We start from the raw sequence: 8,662 nt of genomic DNA on the forward strand, positions 1-8,662 counted from the left end.
TGCTGGCTCCACCTCCCTTACTGCTCGCTGGCTCCACCTCCCTTACTGCTCCCTTACTGCTCGCCTGCTCCCCCTCCCTTACTGCTCGCTGGCTCCTGTTCCCTTACTGCTCGGTGGCTCCCCCTCCCTTACTGCTCCCTTACTACTCGCTGGCTCCCCCTCCCTTACTTTTCGCTGGCTCCACCTCCCTTACTACTCCCTGGCTCCACCTCCCTTACTGTTCGCTTTCTGCTGGCTGGCTCCCCCTCCCTTACTGCTCCCTGGCTCCCCCTCCCTTACTGCTCGCTTGCCCCCCCTCCCTTGCTGCTCCTTTACTGCTCATTGGCTCCCCCTCCCTTACTGCTCGCTGGCTCCCCCCTCCCTTACTGCTCCCCCTCCCTTACTGCTCCCTTTTTGCTCCCCTACTGCTCGCTGGCTCCCCCTCCCTTACTGCTCGCTGGCTCCACCTCCCTTAATGCTCCCTTACTGCTCATTGGCTCCCCCTCCCTTACTGCTGCCTTACTGCTCGCTGGCTCCCTCTCCCTTACTGCTCCCTGGCTCCACTTCCCGTACTGCTCGGTTACTGCTCGCTGGTTTCACCTCCCTTACTGCTCGTCAGGCTCCACCTCCCTTACTGCTTGCTGGCTCCACCTCCCTTACTGCTCGCTTGTTCCCCCTCCCTTACTGCTCGCTGGCTCCCCCTCCCTTACTTTTCGCTGGCTCCACCTCCCTTACTACTCCCTGGCTCCACCTCCCTTACTGCTCCCTTACTGCTCGCTTGCTCCCCCTCCCTTACTGCTCCCTTACAGCTCGCTGGCTCCCCCTCCCTTACTGCTCGCTGGCTCCCCCTCCCTTACTGCTCCCCGGCTCAACCTCCCTTACTGCTCCCTGGCTCCACCTCCCTTACTGCTCCCTTACTGCTCCCTGGCTCTACCTCCCTTACTGCTAGCTGGCTCCCCCTCCCTTACTGCCCCCTTACTTCTCCCTTACTGCTCGCTGGCTCCCCCTCGCTTACTGCTCGCAGGCTCCCCCTCCCTTACTACTCTCTGGCTCCCCCTCCCCTACTGCTCGCTTACTGCCCCCTCCCCCTCCCTTACGGCTGGCTTGCTCCACCTCCCTTACTGCCCCCTCCCCCTCCCTTACTGCTCGCTGGCTCCACCTCCCTTACTGCTCCCTTACTGCTCCCTGGCTCCCCCTCCCTTACTGCTCGCTGGCTCCACCTACCTTACTGCTCCCTGGCTCCCCCTCCCTTACTGCTCCCTTACTGCTCGCTGGCTCCCCCTACCTTACTGCTCCCTGACTCCCCCTCCCTTACTGCTCCCTGGCTCCACCTCCCTTACTGCTCCCTGGCTCCACCTCCCTTAATGCTCCCTTACTGCTCATTGGCTCCCCCTCCCTTACTGCTCCCTTACTGCTGCCTTACTGCTCGCTGGCTCCCCCTCCCTTACTGCTCGCTGGCTCCACCTCCCTTAATGCTCCCTTACTGCTCCCTGCCTCCACCTCCCTTACTGCTCCCTTACTGCTCGCTGGTTCCACCTCCCTTACTGCTCGCTGGCTCCACCTACCTTACTGCTCCCTGGCTCCACCTCCCTTACTGCTGCCTGGCTCCCCCTCCCTTACTGCTCGCTGGCTCCACCTACCTTACTGCTCCCTGGCTCCACCTCCCTTACTTCTGCCTGGCTCCCCCTCCCTTACTGCTCGCTGGCTCAAACTCCCTTACTGCTCCCTGGCTCCACCTCTTTTACTGCTCCCTGGCTCCCCCTCCCTTACTGCTCGCTGGCTCCACCTCCCTTACTGCTCCCTTACTTCCCCCTCCCCCTCCCTTACTGCTCGCTGGCTCCCCCTCCCTTACTGCTCCCTTACTGCTCGCTGGCTCCCCCTCGCTTACTGCTCGCAGGCTCCACCTCCCTTACTGCTTACTTGCTCCACCTCCCTTACTGCTCGCTGGCTCCACCTCCCTTACCGCTCCCTTACTGCTCGCTGGCTCCCCCTCCCTTACTGCTCCCTTACTGCTCGCTGGTTCCACCTCCCTTACTGCTCCCTTACTGCTCGCTTGCTCCCCCTCCCTTACTGCTCGCTGGCTCCACCAACTTACTGCTCCCTGGCTCCACCTCCCTTACTGCTGCCTGGTTCCCCCTCCCTTACTGCTCCCTTACTGCTCGCTGGTTCCACCTCCCTTACTGCTCCCTTACTGCTCGCTGGCTCCCCCTCCCTTACTGCTCGCTGGCTCCCCCTCCCTTACTGCTCATTGGCTCCACCTCCCTTACTGCTCCCTTACTGCTCGCTGGTTCCACCTCCCTTACTGCTCCCTTACTGCTCGCTGGCTCCCCCTCCCTTACTGCTCGCTGGCTCCACCAACTTACTGCTCCCTGGCTCCACCTCCCTTACTTCTGCCTGGCTCCCCCTCCCTTACTGCTCGCTGGCTCAAACTCCCTTACTGCTCCCTGGCTCCACCTCTTTTACTGCTCCCTGGCTCCCCCTCCCTTACTGCTCGCTGGCTCCACCTCCCTTACTGCTCCCTTACTTCCCCCTCCCCCTCCCTTACTGCTCGCTGGCTCCCCCTCCCTTACTGCTCCCTTACTGCTCATTGGCTCCCCCTCCCTTACTGCTCGCTGGCTCCCCCCTCCCTTACTGCTCCCCCTCCCTTACTGCTCCCTTTTTTCTCCCCTACTGCTCGCTGGCTCCCCCTCCCTTACTGCTCACTGGCTCCACCTCCCTTAATGCTCCCTTACTGCTCATTGGCTCCTCCTCCCTTACTGCTGCCTTACTGCTCGCTGGCTCCATCTCCCTTACTGCTCCCTGGCTCCACTTCCCTTACTGCTCGCTTACTGCTCGCTGGTTTCACCTCCCTTACTGCTCGCTGGCTCCACCTACCTTACTGCTCCCTGGCTCCACCTCCCTTACTGCTGCCTGGCTCCCCCTCCCTTACTGCTCGCTGGCTCCACCTACCTTACTGCTCCCTGGCTCCACCTTCCTTATTGCTGCCTGGCTCCCCCTCCCTTACTGCTCGCTGGCTCAAACTCTCTTACTGCTCCCTGGCTCCACCTCTTTTACTGCTCCCTGGCTCCCCCTCCCTTACTGCTCGCTGGCTCCACCTCCCTTACTGCTCCCTTACTGCCCCCTCCCCCTCCCTTACTGCTGCCTTACTGCTCGCTTGCTCCACCTCCCTTACTGCTCGTCAGGCTCCACCTCCCTTACTGCTTGCTGGCTCCACCTCCCTTACTGCTCGCTGGCTCCACCTCCCTTACTGCTCCCTTACTGCTCGCCTGCTCCCCCTCCCTTACTGCTCGCTGGCTCCTGTTCCCTTACTGCTCGGTGGCTCCCCCTCCCTTACTGCTCCCTTACTACTCGCTGGCTCCCCCTCCCTTACTTTTCGCTGGCTCCACCTCCCTTACTACTCCCTGGCTCCACCTCCCTTACTGTTCGCTTTCTGCTGGCTGGCTCCCCCTCCCTTACTGCTCCCTGGCTCCCCCTCCCTTACTGCTCGCTTGCCCCCCCTCCCTTGCTGCTCCTTTACTGCTCATTGGCTCCCCCTCCCTTACTGCTCGCTGGCTCCCCCCTCCCTTACTGCTCCCCCTCCCTTACTGCTCCCTTTTTGCTCCCCTACTGCTCGCTGGCTCCCCCTCCCTTACTGCTCGCTGGCTCCACCTCCCTTAATGCTCCCTTACTGCTCGCTGCCTCCACCTCCCTTACTGCTCCCTTACTGCTCGCTGCCTCCACCTCCCTTACTGCTCCCTGGCTCCACCTCCCTTACTGCTCCCTTACTGCTCGCTGGCTCCCCATCCCTTACTGCTCGCTGGCTCCTGTTCCCTTACTGCTCGGTGGCTCCACCTCCCTTACTGCTCGCTGCCTCCACCTCCCTTACTGCTCCCTGGCTCCACCTCCCTTACTGCTCCCTTACTGCTCGCTGGCTCCCCATCCCTTACTTCTCGATGGCTCCCTCTCCCTTACTGCTTGCCTGCTCCCCCTCCCTTACTGCTCGCAGGCTCCCCCTCCCTTACTGCTCGCTGGCTCCTGTTCCCTTACTGCTCGGTGGCTCCACCTCCCTTACTGCTCCACCTCCCTTACTGCTCCCTTACTGCTCGCTGGCTCCCCATCCCTTACTGCTCGATGGCTCCCTCTCCCTTACTGCTTGCCTGCTCCCCCTCCCTTACTGCTCGCAGGCTCCCCCTCCCTTACTGCTCGCTGGCTCCTGTTCCCTTACTGCTCGGTGGCTCCACCTCCCTTACTGCTCCCCCTCCCTTACTGCTCCCTTACTGCTCGCAGGCTCCCCCTCCCTTACTACTCCCTGGCTCCACCTCCCTTACTGCTCGCTTACTGCTCGCTGGCTCCCCCTCCCTTACTGCTCGCTTGCCCCCCCTCCCTTTTTGCTCCCTTACTGCTCGCTGGCTCCCCCTCCCTTACTGCTCGCTGGCTCCACCTCCCTTAATGCTCCCTTACTGCTCATTGGCTCCCCCTCCCTTACTGCTGCCTTACTGCTCACTGGCTCCCCCTCCCTTACTGCTCCCTGGCTCCACTTCCCTTACTGCTCGCTTACTGCTCGCTGATTTCACCTCCCTTACTGCTCGCTGGCTTCACCTACCTTACTGCTCCCTGGCTCCCCCTCCCTTACTGCTCGCTGGCTCCACCTACCTTACTGCTCCCTGGCTCCACCTTCCTTACTGCTGCCTGGCTCCCCCTCCCTTACTGCTCGCTGGCTCAAACTCCCTTACTGCTCCCTGGCTCCACCTCTTTTACTGCTCCCTGGCTCCCCCTCCCTTACTGCTCGCTGGCTCCACCTCCCTTACTGCTCCCTTACTTCCCCCTCCCCCTCCCTTACTGCTGCCTTACTGCTCGCTTGCTCCACCTCCCTTACTGCTCGTCTGGCTCCACCTCCCTTACTGCTTGCTGGCTCCACCTCCCTTACTGCTCGCTGGCTCCACCTCCCTTACTGCTCCCTTACTGCTCGCCTTCTCCCCCTCCCTTACTGCTCGCTGGCTCCTGTTCCCTTACTGCTCGGAGGCTCCCCCTCCCTTACTGCTCCCTTACTACTCGCTGGCTCCCCCTCCCTTACTTTTTGCTGGCTCCACCTCCCTTACTGCTCCCTGGCTCCACCTCCCTTACTGATCCCTCACTGCTCGCTGGCTCCACCTCCCTTACTGCTCCCTTACTGCTCGCTGGCTCCCCCTCCCTTACTGCTCGCTGGCTCCCCCTCCCTTAATGCTCGCTGGCTCCCCCTCCCCTACTGCTCGCTTACTGCCCCCTCCCCCTCCCTTACGGCTGGCTTGCTCCACCTCCCTTACTGCCCCCTCCCCCTCCCTTACTGCTCGCTGGCTCCACCTCCCTTACTGCTCGCTGGCTCCCCCTCCCTTACTGCTCCCTGGCTCCCCCTCCCTTACTGCTCGCTGGCTCCACCTACCTTACTGCTCCCTGGCTCCCCCTCCCTTACTGCTCCCTTACTGCTCGCTGGCTCCCCCTCCCTTACTGCTCCCTGGCTCCACCTCCCTTAATGCTCCCTTACTGCTCATTGGCTCCCCCTCCCTTACTGCTCCCTTACTGCTGCCTTACTGCTCGCTGGCTCCCCCTCCCTTACTGCTCCCTGGCTCCACCTCCATTACTGCTCCCTTACTGCTCGCTGGTTCCACCTCCCTTACTGCTCGCTGGCTCCACCTACCTTACTGCTCCCTGGCTCCACCTCCCTTACTGCTCGCTGGCTCCACCTACCTTACTGCTCCGTTGCTCCACCTTCCTTACTGCTGCCTGGTTTCACCTCCCTTACTGCTCGCTGGCTCCACCTACCTTACTGCTCCCTGGATCCACCTCCCTTACTGCTGCCTGGCTCCCCCTCCCTTACTGCTCGCTGGCTCCACCTACCTTACTGCTCCCTGGCTCCACCTTCCTTACTGCTGCCTGGCTCCCCCTCCCTTACTGCTCCCTGGCTCCACCTCTTTTACTGCTCCCTGGCTCCCCCTCCCTTACTGCTCGCTTGCTCCACCTCCCTTACTGCTCCCTTACTGCCCCCTCCCCCTCCCTTACTGCTGCCTTACTGCTCGCTTGCTCCACCTCCCTTACTGCTCGTCTGGCTCCACCTCCCTTACTGCTTGCTGGCTCCACCTCCCTTACTGCTCGCTGGCTCCACCTCCCTTACTGCTCCCTTACTGCTCGCCTGCTCCCCCTCCCTTACTGCTCGCTGGCTCCTGTTCCCTTACTGCTCGGAGGCTCCCCCCTCCCTTACTGCTCCCCCTCCCTTACTACTCCCTTTTTGCTCCCTTACTGCTCGCCCCCCTCCCTTACTGCTCCCCCTCCCTTACTACTCCCTTTTTGCTCCCTTACTGCTCGCTGGCTCCCCCTCCCTTACTGCTCGCTGGCTCCACCTCCCTTAATGCTCCCTTACTGCTCATTGGCTCCCCCTCCCTTACTGCTCGCTGGCTCCTGTTCCCTTACTGCTCGGAGGCTCCACCTCCCTTACTGCTCCCTTACTGCTCGCTGGTTCCACCTCCCTTACTGCTCCCTTACTGCTCGCTGGCTCCCCCTCCCTTACTGCTCGCTGGCTCCACCAACTTACTGCTCCCTGGCTCCACCTCCCTTACTTCTGCCTGGCTCCCCCTCCCTTACTGCTCGCTGGCTCAAACTCCCTTACTGCTCCCTGGCTCCACCTCTTTTACTGCTCCCTGGCTCCCCCTCCCTTACTGCTCGCTGGCTCCACCTCCCTTACTGCTCCCTTACTTCCCCCTCCCCCTCCCTTACTGCTCGCTGGCTCCCCCTCCCTTACTGCTCCCTTACTGCTCGCTGGCTCCCCCTCGCTTACTGCTCGCAGGCTCCACCTCCCTTACTGCTTACTTGCTCCACCTCCCTTACTGCTCGCTGGCTCCACCTCCCTTACCGCTCCCTTACTGCTCGCTGGCTCCCCCTCCCTTACTGCTCCCCCTCCCTTACTGCTCCCTTACTGCTCGCTGGCTCGCCATCCCCTACTGCTCCCCCTCCCTTACTGCTCCCTTACTGCTCATTGGCTCCACCTCCCTTACTGCTCCCTTACTGCTCGCTGGTTCCACCTCCCTTACTGCTCCCTTACTGCTCGCTTGCTCCCCCTCCCTTACTGCTCGCTGGCTCCACCAACTTACTGCTCCCTGGCTCCACCTCCCTTACTGCTGCCTGGTTCCCCCTCCCTTACTGCTCCCTTACTGCTCGCTGGTTCCACCTCCCTTACTGCTCCCTTACTGCTCGCTGGCTCCCCCTCCCTTACTGCTCGCTGGCTCCCCCTCCCTTACTGCTCATTGGCTCCACCTCCCTTACTGCTCCCTTACTGCTCGCTGGTTCCACCTCCCTTACTGCTCCCTTACTGCTCGCTGGCTCCCCCTCCCTTACTGCTCGCTGGCTCCACCAACTTACTGCTCCCTGGCTCCACCTCCCTTACTTCTGCCTGGCTCCCCCTCCCTTACTGCTCGGTGGCTCAAACTCCCTTACTGCTCCCTGGCTCCACCTCTTTTACTGCTCCCTGGCTCCCCCTCCCTTACTGCTCGCTGGCTCCACCTCCCTTACTGCTCCCTTACTTCCCCCTCCCCCTCCCTTACTGCTCGCTGGCTCCCCCTCCCTTACTGCTCCCTTACTGCTCGCTGGCTCCCCCTCGCTTACTGCTCGCAGGCTCCACCTCCCTTACTGCTTACTTGCTCCACCTCCCTTACTGCTCGCTGGCTCCACCTCCCTTACCGCTCCCTTACTGCTCGCTGGCTACCCCTCCCTTACTGCTCCCTTACTGCTCGCTGGTTCCACCTCCCTTACTGCTCCCTTACTGCTCGCTTGCTCCCCCTCCCTTACTGCTCGCTGGCTCCACCAACTTACTGCTCCCTGGCTCCACCTCCCTTACTGCTGCCTGGTTCCCCCTCCCTTACTGCTCCCTTACTGCTCGCTGGTTCCACCTCCCTTACTGCTCCCTTACTGCTCGCTGGCTCCCCCTCCCTTACTGCTCGCTGGCTCCCCCTCCCTTACTGCTCATTGGCTCCACCTCCCTTACTGCTCCCTTACTGCTCGCTGGTTCCACCTCCCTTACTGCTCCCTTACTGCTCGCTGGCTCCCCCTCCCTTAGTGCTCGCTGGCTCCACCAACTTACTGCTCCCTGGCTCCACCTCCCTTACTTCTGCCTGGCTCCCCCTCCCTTACTGCTCGCTGGCTCAAACTCCCTTACTGCTCCCTGGCTCCACCTCTTTTACTGCTCCCTGGCTCCCCCTCCCTTACTGCTCGCTGGCTCCACCTCCCTTACTGCTCCCTTACTTCCCCCTCCCCCTCCCTTACTGCTCGCTGGCTCCCCCTCCCTTACTGCTCCCTTACTGCTCGCTGGCTCCCCCTCGCTTACTGCTCGCAGGCTCCACCTCCCTTACTGCTTACTTGCTCCACCTCCCTTACTGCTCGCTGGCTCCACCTCCCTTACCGCTCCCTTACTGCTCGCTGGCTCCCCCTCCCTTACTGCTCCCCCTCCCTTACTGCTCCCTTACTGCTCGCTGGCTCGCCATCCCCTACTGCTCCCCCTCCCTTACTGCTCCCTTACTGCTCGCAGTCTCCCCCTCCCTTACTACTCCCTGGCTCCACCTCCCTTACTGCTCCCTTACTGTTCATTGGCTCCCCCTCCCTTACTGCTCGCTGGCTCCCCCCTCCCTTACTGCTCCCCCTCCCTTACTGCTCCCTTTTTGCTCCCTTACTGCTCGCTGGC

The sequence above is a fragment of the Neolamprologus brichardi genome, chromosome 5, assembly GCF_056152115.1.
Source record: "Neolamprologus brichardi isolate AB-2024 chromosome 5, ASM5615211v1, whole genome shotgun sequence".
Lineage (NCBI taxonomy): Eukaryota > Metazoa > Chordata > Actinopteri > Cichliformes > Cichlidae > Neolamprologus > Neolamprologus brichardi.